We start from the raw sequence: 18712 nt of genomic DNA on the forward strand, positions 1-18712 counted from the left end.
TTATCTCTCAAGCCATTCTTAAACCTTCCCCGCTCCAAATGGCAACGGACCAGTATTCCCTAAAATCATTCTGATGTTGATTAGAGTTCTATTATTTCCAATACACCTCTAAGTTTTTTCAATTGAAAATAGATTTTATGTATGTGTTAATGTTTTCATGACCTATAAAATCTAACTGAGATGGTTCACACATTACAGACTTAAACACATTCTGTTCCTGTGATACTAACATACACTGTGTGTTAAAGGAGGAAGTAACCTCCATGTCATCACCTGTGAATTAAAGTTGTAAGCTGAAGTTCAGCATTTTGTGTGTGTTTTGATACCAAGAAAATTTGGGGAAATGACCCTGGTATTGTTTCATGGATGCAGACTTTGCTCCCAGGCTGTAAGAGTTGTTCAATTTGAAACAGAAAAGAAAGACATTGTTGATAAGGTGTCCATAGTGTTCGTTTTTGTTTAGTTTCTTGATAAAACAAAGACCGCCTGGATTTTGGAAGGGAAAGTTTACTGTTTTCTGTTTGCAGTGCATTAGATAGGTTTTATTCATAGACTATAAAATATGGACGTGGTCTTCACTGTGTCACCCGTCTGTTCCTGATGCAGAGTAATGAAGTCGATTGTTGGTGGGGGGGCCATACTGGATATATCATGTCCTCCTTTCTAACAGCGACAGGGTGCCCGTCAGACATATGAGGTGAGCCTCTGAATGGCCAAACTTGTGGTCCTTATATCTTGTGAACCTCTGAGTTAAAAAGAATTCCCCCTCAATAACAAAAGTAGTGTTATATAGCCAAGCTGTTCTTTGAACCAAGCTGTAACTAGGTTTTCATAGACTTCTTTTCCTAAATCAGATATTTACCCTTGGTTTTTATACTATCTGCTGGTCAAGCAGCCTGAGAGGAGGACTATGTGTAATGCAGGTTTCTACAAGTTTGCAGCGCGGTGCTATTTCTGCAAATTTATGATACGTACATTTTGAATCACATAAAAAATGTGTAACTTTCATGAGTTAAGGAACCTTAGAGTCCTCAGGGTAACTTCAAATTTACTGTGAAACTGAGACTTATCAGAAGACAGTTGGGATATGATGAACAAAGATATTGCAATACATTTAGCAAATATGAAAATGAAACTTTACATAAATGAATTTACAAAAAATTCTTTATCTGAACATTGATAAAAAACACCGAAGTGTGGCTACTTTTACTGATTATTGGTACTTTTGGCATTTATATCCAATGTTACATTCAACCTCAGTGCATGTATTTGCTTCATCTAACCTGAAGACTATAAAAATCAACATATCAGGAGATTGTTGCTCATTTAACACCACGGGAAACCTTTAACCCTATCCTTTGATTGTGTGAAGTACTTCTTTAAAGGATTACCAAAAAGTCACAAGGAGAATGGGACTGCCCAAACAAGTCAGATGAACAAGGACTGACAGAGTGGTCTACCCTGTCTTCCCTGCTTGTGCATTTTAACTATCTTGTAGACACAGCAGTACACCCGAATCTTGAATAGATTTTTACCAAAAAAAAAAATAAAAAAGCCTTAATTCAACCTTTATTTCTGACGTTCAGTAATTGGAACCATTTATTGAGACTTCATCTAAATGCCTCTAAAGGTTTTCCACACTTGCATCTGTGTTAACTTACTGACAAGGACAAGGAGTCATGGTATAATAAAAAACGTTGAATGGGATAATTTGTTTGTTCTTGAACATAGAGTCAGCATTATGAAGAATTGGCAAACTCAACAGATAAAACTAAAACATACATTTTATTGAAAAAACATTCCAAGTGAACACTATAAAGCAAAATGAAATGCTTCCTTATGCTAATGCTAATCCTTTTTTGGGCGAGTGTACTGGTCTGGATTTCGGTTTCTGTTTCTGGAACAACAGGTATTATCCAGTAGTTCAGCAGGCGTTGGCTGTAGGCAGAAAAGGGGACAATGCAGTCTGTAAAAATCCCAGCCTAAGACTCAAAGGATGTCGGTCACATTTTCAAACAAATGCAAGTGCAGCTAATAACAACATGAAAAAGAAAAGTCTTGAGGCTTTACTGTTATTAGATGATGGCTGGATCCCAAATTGCGCTGATGCCAGAATAGTCTGTAATCACTTGTATTGTTTGCAGCAGTTTTACAGCTGCTCATGCATAAAACCGAAAGGTGCTCACTGTTGTCAACAGACAAAACATTTGTTCCTTCTGAACTGGTATTTTTTGATTAGCGAATGAGTCGTATTCAGCTTTTGGAAAGACAGCCAAGCAGGGATTAATACAAATAGGTTATGATTACTGTGTTATTTTAGGTTACTTTAACAGATGCCCTGGGGAAACACCTTATTGACGTCTTGTCACAACAAAAAGCACAAGAAATATCATGCTTCAGGCTTATTGTAAATGTGCTCCTTGCTCTAATAAAATCATCTTTGACATAAAACCACGCTGTGCAGTACAGCTCTAGCAGCGGTTTCTCACTTACTTGACCACACCGGTTCATACTCAAACCCTGCATTGCGTCTTTCTTCCCTCTGCACCTTTTGTATAGGTGAGGCCTGCATTCCTTTTCATTCTTCCCTAACTTTTCACATGCACATGCCTTTAATTTCTACCTTGGTGTGGAACTTTACCCTAAAGCTCAAATCTCTTCTGCCCAGAAACTATTTGGAGAAAATTTATGTACAAGTTTTGCTTCTTTGAAAATTTCAACTATATAAGACACTTGTGCAACAAATCACTCATCAAACACTGCGTTTTTACTGCTTTCTCGTGGTGTGGCAGTTTTTCACACCAATACTCCATGAATCTCATGCCTGTAAATCTCAAATATCTAATAACAATGAGAAAGAAGGGTGAGCCCTGTAGACAGCTGAGCTGAACAGTCTTACTATTGGTGATTTTGGTTAAAATCTGGTGTAGATTGCCAGTGGAAAGAGTTTACTCAAAAAGGAAAGAGCACAAGGGAAAGTTTTTTTTTGCTGATGCAGCTAGACACAGGGTCAACACAGATCTCAATCTCCAGGAGCTTTGTCTGTGCTTGTCCGAAGTCATAGCTGTTATGCATCAACAACTCAAGCCTCTAAAAGCTGAGCTCTGAATCAACTGCAACAAACAAATTTACGACACTTTTGCTCGTATAACCAGATTTGTGAGAGTTCGGTCATGTTCTGCAGAGGTGAATAAATCTTAAGCAATAATTTAAAAATTTGACGTGTGTGGCAGGAGGTTGGGTGGGGTGAGGGTTGTAAGTTCAAGGGACAATTCTGAGTCTATGTGTTAATGTGTTGGCATTATTCCTTATAGGAATGTGAACTGTCTTAAACCCATTTGCCCTATTGTTGTTTTACAACATGCTATGTAGAATGTTGATTGAAAGCAACATTTATTGTTTAAAACTATCTAACCCAAAAACAACATATAAAATATTCAAACTTGTGTATTTATTTATTTATTTATTTATTTATTTATTTATTTATTTATTTATTTATTTATTTATTTATTTAATCTTTTCTATTTTATTTTATTTATTTCAAATTTCTATATTTTTAGATTTGATGCTAGCAAGATATGTCAAAAAAAAAAATCCGCCTCAGTGATTTATGGTTTCAGCTCCTTAACATTGTAGGATATTCTTTCTTTAAATCAACCTAACAAATGGACTCTTCTACTCTGAAGCCATGTTGTTGTGAAAAATTCAAAATTTAGTTTGGTCTTGCTTAGCTTAAATGTGCAAGGTCTTGCCTGAAAAGATTTTGTCTGGATGACAGCAACATATGCTGCATTAAAACCTGAATATAATGTTTGGCAAAGTGTCCTCCCAGATCTATAAGCTACCCATGCCATGAGCACTTATGTATTTCCAGGGACACTTGCTGAGGAATGGTATAGAAGTTACAAGCCAGTACACTCCTTTTAAACTAGAGGATGCAGTGCCCATGTTTTCAGAAAAAATGCAAACTTTGCAGTTTTCCATTGAGCCTCAGTCCATCGTAAAATGAGCTCAGGCCAAAAGAAACTGCCTGACAACCTGGATCATGTTTAGGGATGGTTTCCTCTTTGCACGTTGCAGTTTCCCCTTTAACTTGCGAATGCAGCAACAAATAGTGTTCCTTAAAAAATGGTGTGTAGGTGAATGTGAGCTTATGCAGTGATATTCACTTATGTGCAGAGTCATGTTTTATTATGCAGAGGAATCAGGGCCAAACGTTCACAACCATTCCATAATTTTCTTTTTTTTTTACCTTTTTTATTTATCTATCTATTTTACCTTTTTTCTTTTTTACTTTTTATACTACAGTGCTTAACACATTTATTAGACTACCAGTCATTAAATTGAGAACACCACCCAGCATCATGAAGCAAAGCGCCTCAACTCTGAGTCTTTTTCAGAGACTTCCCTTCACTTCACCATTTTGAACAGGATTATAGAGTTTCAAACTTTTTTACACACAAATTTTCGCCAGAAAACAGAATTTCTCTGAGAAGGAAACCAGATTTTAAAATATCATTCATTCATTCATTTTCTTGACTGCTTATCCTGTTTAGGGTCACGGGTGGCTGGAGCCTATCCCAGCTGTCATTGGGCAACAGGTGGGGTACACTCTGGATTGGTTGCCAGTCAATCACAGGGCTGACACAGAGACAGACAGACAACCATTCACACACACTCACACCTATGGGCAATTTAGATTGCTCAGTTAACCTGGTGAGCATGGTTTTGGACTGTGGGAGGAAGTCGGAGCACCCGGAGAGAACCCACGCATACACGAGGAGAACATGCAAACTCCACACATGCAAATTGCCGGCTGTTGGCACTCCACTGTACAGGCTGTCTCTGCTGCAATTTAACTGAAGCCCCAATACTCAGTTAATATTATTTACAATTCATTTCAAAATTGTCCAACACAATTGGCCATGTGACCAGTGATAAAAACCACTGGTTACATGGTCTGTGCCATGTAAAGCACAGACAGTCCAGTCCATTGAGCACAGACAGCCTTTCCCCCCTTTGCAACATCTTTAAATACAGCAGGGTCTCATACTGTGTTCCCCACTCACTCTCATTACACAACACCATTACAGCAAAAACCACTTTGTTAAAACCATTTCCCTACAATGTAAAGGAGTCTTTATTTCATTGAAAAGTACAGAAGTTTTAGGTTAGTTTGTCTAGATTTTAAGTTGGGTTTATACAAGGTGGTGACATGAAATGGATCAGATTACTAAGCATGTGTGACTTAAACCAAATATGTGAGTAAAACATAAACCAAATTAAAACAATTTTATTAAGTTGGACAAACAAAATGTTTTTTTAGTGTGAGAACAAAGGTCAAAAGCACAATAAGGATTGTGGTTTATTCAGAATGAAACATAACCTTAAGTGACTAAAAATTCCCTTTTTACCGTGCATGTGGACCTGCCTGCAAATGTTCCAAAAGCGTAATGAAGTAGATCAGGGCTTATCTGGGCATGTGTGAATACACATAAAAACAACTTTAATTTTCTACGTTGACCCAACTCAGCAAACAGAGTTTTTCAACCTTTTCAACTTCGAATAACATGTTACTTCTTTAAAATAAGTGTTAGTAACATTTTGCCAAAAATAAGTCGGGTTCACATCATATTTTTCATTAAAGTCAATGTTGTGTTTTACAGAGTACACAATTATTTTTTTTAAAGAAGCTTTTTGTTTGTTTGTTCTTTTTTGACCCACTATCTTCAACATTATCAAATGAAGTTTTTCCATTCCTTATCTCCGTTTAAAAATGAAACTATGTAACCTTCTCATTAGCCATTCCTTTTATACTTCTGCCATATAAGTAAACTGGGTGGGGCTCAGTTACACTGAGGTGTAGTTTGACAGGTCATGCTTGTCTTTATGAATGAGTAACTATGCAGAGAGCTGTTATGATACAGACTGATGTGTGAATGCAAGTCAAGTTCACTTTGTGAATGAATCAGAAATGAAACACTACCTGTCTGCTGGATGTAACATCATTTAAGGTAACACCTGTGTCTCTGTTTTTACCACTCTCGAGGCAAATTAGTGGCATTTGTATCATGAGGAGGTTAATCAAAAGTTGGGTCAGGTCAAAGGTCAGAGAGACCAAAATGTGTGTCATGGAGGCTGATTAGGGTTTATATGTAGACCAGCATAGACTAATAAATGGGGGTTTTGTCATTCTCTCAACACCTGAATGTTATGGAGTGCTGTAGTACACTGACACTGACACCTACACAAACACACAATCACAAACATCTTTCAACATGAACCTCCAGGCATCCCTTCACACCTGCTTATGGTATACACTGTAACAGTTGTCATCCAGGTCTTTTCACTGTACATCATGTGCATCAACAACAAACAGTTCATAACAGGGTTCTGGAAAAACAAATAGATAAGAATAGATAAGAGAAATGTCTCTGATCATATTTCCTAGGTAAAAAGAAGCGTGCACCTGGTTGCTTTTAAATCACAAGTATAAATAAGCAATCCAAGCGCTGGTCCCTCTAAATAGCTTCCAGCTAATTGCTGAAGTTCAAGAAAAGAATAAAAGTTGTAGTTTTATGACACGCAAAGTTTTAACAAGGGCTGAACAGTTAGACATTTCACTTACAAAACTCATAATTTCACAGGCCAAGCGTAAATTGTTTGCTGTCTCTGCCCTATGGGCTTGGGTCTTTACTTTTCTTTGCTGTTTTTACAGCTTTGCCTCTAGACACTAAAAAACCTGTTAAACAGCCTGAGCTTGCATGAGTGTTTGAATTCAGTTGTTTAGTTAACATACTTTGTTTAACATTACATAAGACATTCACCAGACAGAGGGGACACAGGATTACAGTTCTTGTAATTCATTACTGTTTTCTATGTATTTTATAAACCCATACAACTGCCTTGCATGATTTGTTTGTTTCTATGGGTGTAGTACCACAAATCTGTCCATCTTTCAATGTCCTGATAAGAAAGTAGCTTTCACAAATCCGCCTAGATTGTAATTCCTTCACCTTCATATCTGATGTGCATCGCCTTTGGGTGGAGCACATTCCAGTTGGGTAGCCTCGTCGGGCTGTTGTGAAACTCAGATTGTCACGTATCTTTGCAAACATCATGAGATGGGGAGTCCACTTAAAAAATACAAACAATAACAAAGACAGACAACAAAGACAGTCAGGTGATTGGGTAAAAATTTAAGGGTTTAAACAAAAAAAGTAGGGGCTCTCATCGCATCATGTCAACTGACCTCAAAACAAAGGAATCACGAAATCTGTTTTTCAGTCAGAAGTTCAGTGTTGAAAAATATGTATAACACCAGAGAACATGAAAATTATACCAGTAAGTGAGAATAAGATGATACACCAGAACAATTTAATACTATGATACAACAAAAAACAAAAACAAAGTGAAGATACATGTACCTCTAATGGACTAAAAAATTATGGCTTTAAAAAAGATTACAGTTTAAACTTGTTCCGTAAATAAACAAGATGAGACAGAATAAAACTCAGTTAATGGCCGGATTAAAAAGGTAGGTACTGAGTCTGCTCTTAAAATGTTTATACTCTGTGCAACCCTCTGGTCCTCATGCAGGCTATTCTTCAGACATGGGCTGTTGTATTTAAACACTGCATCACTTTGGGTGAGGATCACACCCTGAAGATGATATATATTAAAAAAGTAAAACTGATTAATAAGAAGGAACAAATATAACAAGACATTTAAAACCAATAAAAGAACCTATAGGTCAAATCTTAAAGATACTGGTGGCCTTTTCAGTTTTTTTTTAAGTTAATGTAACTCTGACTCTCTCGCTGGTCTTTCACAGCATTCTCACAGTTGAATTTTGGAGCAACTGAGGCTGTAAAACATAGTTTAAAAGATAATTTTTAGGGAGACCAGAAAGCCAAGTTTACTTGGGGTAAAAGCCTTAGCTTGTGTTTCTGTACAATTGTACCTTGAAAATGTTCTTCAGGTAATAAAATACCTTTATTCATTAATACTTGGCTCTGAATTATAGTCTGAATGAAATGGGTTGAGGGCTTTTGCTTTGAGCTCAGTCTTTCAGGTAGTGGCGGCTGCTGGTCAGTCAAGGAGGGGAAGCTCATTTTTTTTCTGGCTTACATCATAAATTTGTTTATTCATTTAAACGTAAATTCTACCCTCTGTTCCTTTTCATGGAAAATGTTTTGTGACTCTGTCTTACCAACCAGGTGTTTTTTTTCCAGGGATTTTACCAGTGTTCTCTTAACACCCATCGTTTTTAAGAAAGGTAAACTGGCTGAGGATCGACAAAGCCACCGGATCAGTCCAGAACAACTCAGAAGATGCTCTGGAGGGTTATACTTCAGGATCGTTGACTGGCTCATTTCACTGTCAATCAAAAAGGGATTCAGCCTCAGATAGATCATCCAATCATCATGCAGGAGCCCAGCGGCCAGGTCAGCCCACTGCCTCATAGACCCCCAGAGACGCTGAGCGTCCAATGGGCGGGACAAAGCCCAGCGTTTATCCAATGACCGTCCAGTTTCCACAGTGGAACAATCCACTCCACGCCTCTCTGCTGAAGTCAGAAGACGCTTAGCATACGACTGTGTTAAAGCGCTGAGACGCTGCAGGGATGAATGAAGAGGAGGTCGAACCAGTTACCTGTGATAGGAAGCTGATTCTGAACAAAAGATTAAGGAATTCTAGCACATATTTTGTCAATGAAATGTAAATACAGCAATTCATATCACCACTTTTTTTTAGGGACATTTTAGGGGAAGCTGAGCTTCCCTTGAAGTCTTAGAACAACCGCCACTGCTTTCAGGGGACCAGTATCAATGACTAAAATCTGTGTTGTGTTTTGGTTGAGCAGTAAAAACTTGACTAAATATCTAAAATTCAGTTGAAAGGGTATCAGTTGGACATGGGTCATTGGGAGACAGGGTGATGGAGAGTTATGTGCCATCTGCATTGCCATTAAGTGTGTCTTCTGATCACATCTTCAAGCAGCAACATTTACAGGTTAAAAAGTGGAGGGCCTAAAATTGAGCCCTGGGGAACACCTTAATTGATTTGATACAGATTTGAGAGAAGACTAGACCCCAACCCCCTCTTGTGATAGTAGTGACTAAAAACAATTGTGTGGGAAGTTACACCATTTGCCTCAATAATGTTTAACTATTTTTTAACTGCATATCATAAGGAGAGCTGTATGAGGATAGAAATGGCAAAATACATTTTCCTTTAACAACTGTGCCTCAAATATTCAGTATTTCCCTTCTTAATCTTTTTTCTGTATTAAAAGCATTACGTGAGGATTTTGGTATCAGGATTTACTTTCATACATATTTACTCACAATGATGAAGCAACTGAAGGGAATTAAAGTGTAATGCTCATTACATTTCCATTATTTAAAGCTCAGGGAGCTGTTAGTGCGTCTTTAGTTTTGAACATGTGAAACCAAACTAATGGTCAAATTACGAACAAAACAAAAAAATATTAAGCTTTTGGACAAACAAACACACCTCTCTCTGCTTGCTTTGGTATCCTTATAATGTCATGGGTGTGTTCATCAAGAGGGCGATCCTTTGAATTTTCTTTTTCAAAACACCTGTGTCAGGTACACACCCTTGCAACACAGTGGCTGCAAGTCATGTGTGGAATTGTCCTGTTGAGGCCAAGAGAGGGGAATGTAGTAATCCCGCTTATCAGTTGGAAAAATAAAAAGGTTAGTTTGCGCAACAAAGAGAAAGCTATGAAGGTCTCTCTGAGAATGTTTCACTCTAACAAACTTGGCTGCACTACATCATTGCCAGTTTTGGTTTTTACACAGAGTTGAAAAGTCAACAGTTTGTTGGCATGCTAACACATTTCCAAACACAAGCAAACCACTTGCTGGAAAAAAGAAGCCATGAGATATTACTTTACAGTTCTGGACTTTAACACCTGGTTTATGGTCCCCTCATCCTGTCAAACACTCAAACACACAGACTAACACTACTGCACATGAACATCACCTTACTATAATAAGAGAAGATGTCAGACATGGGAACACACTTCAATCTGACTGGATTACTCAGTCTACACCAGACACGGGACATCACGTCAATTGTCTTGCCAAATAATAGCCTAGCAACACAACTTCTGTTTTCTGATGAAGTCATACACTGTGATGCACTCTGTTTTTCTGGTTTTGTGTTTCCAGTACAATACCTCTCCTACACAGATCAACATTTTGTCTTCACTGATGGAGGATTAAAGATAATCAAAGTCTGTTTCACGGATTAGTTTAAGAATTCAAAGAGCTTCCATAAAACCACCAGATCTGATTATCTGTCATTGCTTTGGTCCATCTGAGAAAAATGTGTGTTTGTCCTGATTGGACTCTCTCATAGAGACGGTTATTGTCCATGCTGTACTGATGTTTCAGGTTTCTGGAGAACATTCAAATATCTTTTGAAATCCCCTGATCTTTGATCCGGCACAATTATAAGGGCTTGGCTGGTCTTATTTCTGTCACAGTGAGGTGCTCTTGGGTTACAGCATTGTGTGTTGTTTTCCATATTGAGCGTCTTGTGCAACAACTAGGCACTATATTGGAAATTAGCGTCTGACTGAAACATGTGAGCATTTTTCTTTATGCTTCTTTTTTTTTTTTCAAATATTTCTTTCACCCTGTGGATGTTTCAATGAAAACACACAAGAATTTTTCAACTGCTCACTGTTTGAATACACTCCTCAAGTTAATTTCAGACTTTCTAAGCCTGCATGTATTTTTACTATTCACAGCCGACTACCCTGGGCAGTATCACATACAGACGACTTGTCTTAGCAGGTCTGTATGCACATTCCTTACACACCACCCACCCAAAGCTCAGCACTTTTGCTGGCTTCACACTGACACACCAGGGAACACTGCATTGTGACTGTAAAGCACTCAACCAAGCCTTAACATCCATCAACAATTTCTGTTTTGATTATTAGAACTTACTTCGATATGCTAAGCCCTTTCTATACACCTATAGAAAATGTCTACAAACCCACCCATTAAGGGAAAAGGTGTGGCCACTCAGTCAACACAGTCCCAGGTTAAAGGCCCATATAGTGCGTAGAACCTGTCTGCCGTTCCACCTCCCATTCAGAGAGTCAGAGACACGATGACATGCCTCTTCCATAAACAGGTCAAAATCACACAGATTAGGGATTTTAAGATTTTATACAGGCTTTTTATACGTCACTGGGTCACTTCAAGTGTTATCTTGATGCCTACTTTTTGAAGTTTGAATGCAAGAAGGTAAAAGTTGAGCTGATATGAGGGAAACTATAAGGATGTCCTAAAAAGGTAAGGTTTACAGACACTGTAACTCATGAATCAGTTTACTGTTATCAGATTATTCACTTTTCCCACGCCTCTCTCTGACAGATGCGTAGCCACCTCCTATTATTGTTGCTGCAGTGCCTAGCAACCAGTGTCTAGTCATGCATACTTATCACCTTCAGTGTGTGTGTGTTTTCATGTGTCAGATTGGGCAATAAAAATAAAATGTAGCCATGGCTGTGTAAACATAGTGCAGATAGTTTGTGAAAAATAACAATGGTATGAAACAATAGATAATTGCGGCATCAAACAGTAGACCTGTTGGCTCATACCTGCACTCAAACATGTTAAAACAGGTGAAAGGAAAGTGAGCTTGTGTCACTGGACCACCACACCCTCTCAGCCGTACACCTTCGGAGCCTTTCACATGAAAGTAGCAAATTATTAACTTGTTGCCAATAAATCACTCACGGCAGAAAATTGCACTTCAGTTTCAATTTTGTTGATTCAATGATAGCAGTAGATAGAAGGAGAAGCAGGTGTGGCAGATACACTTCTTTACTTAATCGTGCTTAACTCAGACTTTTAAATTTGTGTGTGTGTGCGTATGTGTGTGTGTGTGTGCGTGTATAAGAGTAGACTTTCAAAATTTTGCGCTGACCTTGAAAAATTTCGTATGACACAGCCCTGTATTCCTCACAGGTAAAGGGAAGTGTCAGAAGTGCAGATAAGAAGGCTATGGTGGCCCTGAAGGGCAATGGGAATAAATATTTCAAAAGCAGAAAATACATTTCAGAAGCACTAATACATTTCACAAACCATAAATGTTTTGTTTTTTTTTAAAGAAAAATGAATTTCACAGAACATACATGAATTTCTTAGAACAACAATATATTGCAAAAAAACACAAATTCATCTCGGTGAATACAAATAAATATCACAGATCACTAATTAACAAATTTCACTGATCATGGTTCTGGTTTCATGAAATTTATTTTCTGATTGGTGAGATTTATTGTGTGATTGGTAAAAATTATTTTGTGATGGGTAAGGTTTTCTTTGTGACCAGTGAAATTTATTCTGTGTTCAGTAAAATTTATTTTGAGATGGGTGAAATTTTTTTGCGGTCAGTGATATTTATTTTGTGATTGGGGAAATTTATTTTGTGATTGGTCACTTTTAATTTGCTATCCGTGATTTTTATTTGCATTCTGTGAAATGTATTTGTGTTATTTTAAATATATTTTTGTTCTATGAAATTTATGTATGTTCAGTGAAATGTATTTGTCCTTTTAAAATATATCTATGGTTTTTGAAATGTATTGGTGCTTCTGAAAGTTATTTTGTGCCTCTGAAATATTTATTCCCATTGCCCTTCAGGGCCACCATAGAAGACAGAGGGTTTGTACAAGCCCCCAGACTCTACTGTCAGAATCAGACATCACTGGTGAAATCAAGCAAAATGACCCCACACCTCAAGTATTTTCCCTTTGAGTGAAACACAGCATCACAAACCAAAACGCTCTGAGTGGTTCTTCACACACCTTTTTACAGCATGTTTAGCCAGCCTGTTCTCATTCCCATGTCATCAAACGCAGACCATTAAGGGCCACAGGTGACATGCCAGTTGCAGGTGTCCCTTTGTGTCAGTTTGAGATGCACTGAGCTTAAAACCAACTCCCCCTGCAGCGAAATATAAGCCACCGCAGGCAAATGCTGAAAGTGACAGAGAAGAAATATGAGGAAAATCATCCTCATGTAGCTTTGGAGGTTGATTGATGGGATCACTCCACTCACCTTTCCCCTCTACACGCAGAGTTTTTTACTTTCTCTCACAGGGGGGAAAGTGCTTATGTAAGGAAGGCCAAATTAAACCGGCATCTCAAATCAGTTGCTCAAACAGCTAGTGAGTCCTTACATAAGCTGTAGGATTGTTGCTGTTGCCCAATGACAAACAACGTTGAGTCTAATATTTTACTGCAAAAAATGATGTTATCTATGAAAGTTGTGTCTTTAAACAATACTTCAGAAATTTTGTTTAGTTACTTTGTATTTTGCTTATGCTGTATATTTTGCCTGTGGTGGTTTTGCTTGCAAAACAAGCTTCCAATTAGGGTCAGTAAATATTATCATATCAAATCTATAAATAATTCTGACTCATCTGCTAATGTTTTTTTCTCAACAAATAAACATAAAACTTTATGTCTGAAGGGCCTCTTAAAACCATTCCATACACACAAAGTAATATTTTATGACGTGAAGCAAAGTGTTTTTTATTTTATTTTATTTTTTTCAATTTTATTTTGTTGTTGCTGATATCAAGTGTTTGTAGCATCTCTTTCTTGCAATACCTTCTGCATGTCCTAAAAATTCAAAGCTTTGTCTGACAATAATGCATATCAAGTGATCAATCAGTCAAGAGCCACTGTCATAAACCCTCAGCTTAGGAACATGCTGGTTCAGCCTGTTGAACCCAGTGTGACTGCAAGTTACCTTTTGATGATGAATGATCTGCGCCTTACAACATTTCTTCGTGTCACTCTGTCATTTCAATGCCCAGCTTCTTAAGAGAGCATTTTCTGTTGTGTTATCTGAGAAACATATTTCACATTGCACAGAAGACACACACCCTGTCACACAAAGAGACCTCACAAACTACGAAAAGATGCAGTTTCGGGAGAAGACATGAGAAGCATTTCCACAGCTAAGCATCACAAACGAGTGTGTTTGCTATAAAAACTTGAAGGAGGGTTAATGCAAAATACGTACAATCAGTTGTGCTGCACAACAAGCCTGGTTGCTGAGACAGAACAAACAAGGTCTGAGGAAGTATGTGTAGAAGATGTAGCAATTTGTTACTTGCACAGAACTTTGATTTTAAGTAGCTCTGGAAACATAACCTCAGGTGAAATACAAGACAACTCTCAGAGCCACACATCTACATGCCACACTCTGGGCTGGGCTGTAAAGAGCTGCAAGATCATGGCTTAGATAAATAGTTCAAACCAAACTGGTCCACTGACAGGTGGCCTGAAGGTATGTAGTAACTTAACTAAAAGTGTGTTGAGTGGATGCCCTACGGGACTGACCCACCTCTCAGTCAGTTTCAGAAGAAAGTGACAGATGAGAGCCAGTCTTACTGAGAGCCAATAAATACCAAACACAAAATGTTAAGGATGGTTGCAAAGGGTGCAACACTGAAGGTGTCAATGACAAACCTTGAAGGTTTCACCTTCATAAATTCATTTGTTTTAACTAGTTCCACTGAGAGCCTACTATGACTGAAATGCATCCTGCAAAGCATCACAAATAACGCCTCCTGACCTCAACCTGCCTTGCATAATAAGCATCTTAACCTGCACATTCCTTTTTCACTGCAGAGACCTGACGGCACAAGCCAGTGTCAACGGCAGAACCTCTAAGGTTAAATTCATGGCCTCTATATGAAAACAGGTCAGTGGCAATTTGATTGTATACACATTATTTAGAGTGTGAAACCTCAGACAGACAGCTGCTGTTACACCCTGTTACGACTTTAAAAATACACATTTCACAGCGAAGGGTGTTCAAGTTCTTAAACCCTGGCCCAGTGCTGATGCTTCACTGTTCTGCAGGTTTCTTCAACATCATAATTGCTTTCTGCTTCCACTTGTTAATATGTCTCATGTCACATATTACCATCAATCTGCTATTGACAATGGTTTATCTCTGGGTTTGGATTGTGAATAAGACTTTTTTCCTGTGCTTTGCCTCTGCTTTCTCTGCCATGCAGCTTGGAAAGGGAGGATAAAGTAATGACTGAAAAACACACCAATGAACAGATTGCACATTGATATTTGTTAACAGACGATTATAAAAGCTAAGTTATCATTAGAAGCCTCGTACTGTGTTGCAGGATTTTATTGCTTAACACTTAGTTACTATTTGTGCTTCGTTTTTTGATTAATTCCTCAAGTTCAGGCTATTCTCACTGAAACATCACTGGTTTATGCTGCTTGAGCTGCAGAAGTGTGGGGAGTGCAATGTTACGCAATAATATGCAGTATCAGTGAGCCCACATTGTTCCTTCAAGCAGAGTGTGAAACAAATTTTGCCACAGGAGAACCTGGTGAAAAAGTCTAAATGAGAGAGAATTCAAAAAAGGAGACTTTTTTTACTCCTTTCAGATTTGGGGGAATCAGCCTTGGGAGTTCCAAAAAATGTCAGCACACACAAAAAAAATAAAAAATGATTCAAAGTACAAGTTTTTTCACAATCTACTTGAAGGCATCACAGATTTAAGGTTTGGCCAGATTTCACCAGAGAACATAGTTTGGTCACAGGATTCTTCGACGTTAAGTATCAGTTTAGCATTTTTTTTCCCAAGAAGGAAACACATATATAGTTTTTAATTTGCTTGTTTTTCTGCTTTTGCATTTGTTTGATTTTATTGTGAGGGTCACACCTCAGCTAGGTATCCAGCCAGGTAACAGTTTCCACTTCCTTTCTTCACACTGTGATCCTTTATCTGTCTGCAGGTAAGCTCTGCCTTGTCCTGCCCCGCCTTGTTTCGCTCAAAGGAAATCAGATTTGTTTCACTGGCAAGAGCAGCTTTTATTTTATGGCCCATCAGTCTAACCCTGTTTTTCATCAGGTCCTGTACAGACATATCCTGGATCAGACAAATTGACAGCGTGATTACTAATATAGCCTCTGGTGTACTTTGAGTGTTTCTAAGACTATTAAATCTGACAGTTTACACATGTAATAATAAACTCCTGGCAAGACATCAAACATGAATCATTTTAAAGAAGTAAGTCATCTTTTTTTCTCTAATGCTTGTTAGTTTAGGTGAATAAAGTGCTTCTTAAAAACATGTTGCCTTGTCTTAGTGTTTTATCTGTGAAGTGTAACATTATGCTACCTTGTAACAGTGCCAAAGATGGTTTTATTTTGTCATCCGAGACAAAAGGGTTGTGTTTGATGAGCTCATTGAATGACTTAATGTTGACTTGATACTCCCTTATTTGTTGAGTGTGTAATCATACACTGGATGTTGTGGCTGTGTCCTATAATATAGATAGAACATAAAGCAGGCATGCAAACTGGTACGCTGCATTGACAATAAAAAAAGCGCTGTTTGATGTCTCAAACCCAAAAGGACTAAAATGCAAAAATCTCCCTTTATTTTTTTCAGACAATAAAAACTGGTTAAAATGGTTAATGTAAAAGTTAAGTTAAAGTTACTCATGCATACATACTATAGGTGTAACTTTATAAGTTAAGCTCTTGTCTGCAGGCAGAGATGATGATAAAAACCTCACCTGATTGTCTTTGTTCACTGAAGTGTGAATATGTTTATTCTGACAGACAGCAGAGGACAGAGGCATATTGTGTGCATTGCATAACCTAAAGGTAGAACTGGTACCTGTGACAACATGCTGTGAAGTTAACAACATGTTAGCATGACGGGGTGTAGGCTGCACATCAATCATTGAGTGGAATGAAGCCAAGGTTCTATCAATGTTCATGTTTCACCAATGTCACTGGGGCCACACCTCATACTTAACATACATAACTGGAAAATTTATTGCATACTTGTTTCAGGGTCTATTTTTCAGGTCTCAAATCTGGTTCTGTTCCTCCACTTTGACTGAGGTTTAATTGACAGGTGTAGGTTTTGGAAGGTAACGACCTGATACAGTCCATCCTGCCTGCTACAGGAAAACAGGGTGCGCCAGGTTTGCAGGGAGAAGGATGTATATGAACCTAGTTCAGTGTGTTTTTTTTTATCTCCTGTATTTACACCACCAACAACTGTCTGTCTCATTTCAATGTGTCTGTGAACAAAATTCAGTCTGATTTTTTTTTTTTCCCACAAATCAAAAACATTAACACACCTTTTCTACACCTCCTCTAGAGGGCTGACTGTAGCACTTCAGCACATATACTGTATTGTTCTGCAAATATATATGGTGTACGGACTATATGTGCTCCCTCTGACAACATGTATTGCTTGAATACAGTTAAGAGTACCAGTCCACAAAGCTTTAAGTCCTCCAGTCTGATCCGGTCTGTCAGCAGTCAGAGTCCTCATACCAACAATGTGCAGGTGGTGGGAATGTCTGCCTTTACTTCAGGTACAGGAGGGGCTCTATAGCCTTGGGCGCGGCTCCCCCACCCAAAATTCATGTTCCAACCTGTTCCTGTAGGGCTGAAAAGACCTCTTAAGTAATCACCCACTGGGAGAGAAAAACTCTTTTCTTCAGTATAACTTCATGTTTGATGCTCTCATATGCTCTATCACCTGTCTGAGTTGCAATGTTTAAGACCTTGATGGAACTCTTGGTGTACAAGGAAAAAGCTCGAGGTTAGATTAGTTTGCATATGTGCTTTAAGGACACACTTCACACAAAGTCGGTGATTGAAGGTGTTGCTGACATTTGATAGAAACCTAAAATTTAGTCGCTAAAAAAGGCATCTTAATAAGCTGTTACCTCACAACAAGAGGGTTCCTGATTCAAATACTTTGAAGGGAGCCATCGCTGTATGGAGTCTGCAGTATGTTAACCTTGTGCAGACCTGTGTCCCCTCCATCTGGGGATGGGAGTTGATAAGATTTTGTCAATACTGATGCCATTGTTGATTCTGCTTATCAATCTGATTCTGTATCAATTCCTTTATCAATTCCTGTTGTGAATTTTCTTGGTACAAAAAGTAGATTTACAGTTTTTTTGTGTCAACAACATTTAATTGAGTTTATACTGTAAGTGAATAAAATGTAATTGGTCCCTGAGTCTGGATATTTCTGGGCATAATTTTACAGAATCAAGTAAAAATTGCACACAGTGTGACGTTGATGTACTGTGTTGTAATATATTAATAATTCAAGTAGGCCATCTAGTGTCTCAAAGTGGTTATAGCAATGGTTTAAGTTGTTTGGAAGCTTTCCGTAGTTATGAAGTCAGCCATGAGCCTTTCAATTGCCTGTTAGCTTTTCACATTTGGAATTCTCAGTATTTTTTACAGAGAGTTGATGTGATGTGTTTCTGTGATGAAAGTTTAAATTCTATTCTAAAGCTGATGTATGCTAACTGCTAGCATATCAATGCAGTTTCCCATATATGTTAGCATCAAGCTTGGGCTATTTTGCTATTTTGGTAAATAAGGTGATTTATACCATTTCGAATGTACTGAATATGAATCTCCTGAGGGAGAGTAATGTACATTTCTTTATGAAGTCAGTTCTTCAGTAAAACTTCAAGCTGAAAATCTTGAATCAGAGTTTTCTTGGGAAACATTATCTAACAGCTAAGCTAAGATAGCTGCAGCAGACTAGTCGACGTAAGGCCCGGCGGCTCCGGCACAATGTAAAGAATTGATTAGGGAATCGTTAAGCACAAAGACTAATGATATGGATG

Source organism: Halichoeres trimaculatus, unplaced genomic scaffold (genome assembly GCF_033239565.1).
Source record: "Halichoeres trimaculatus isolate MK-OKI-2021-1 unplaced genomic scaffold, fHalTri1.1 fHalTri1_scaffold_1, whole genome shotgun sequence".
Classification (NCBI taxonomy): Eukaryota; Metazoa; Chordata; class Actinopteri; order Labriformes; family Labridae; genus Halichoeres; species Halichoeres trimaculatus.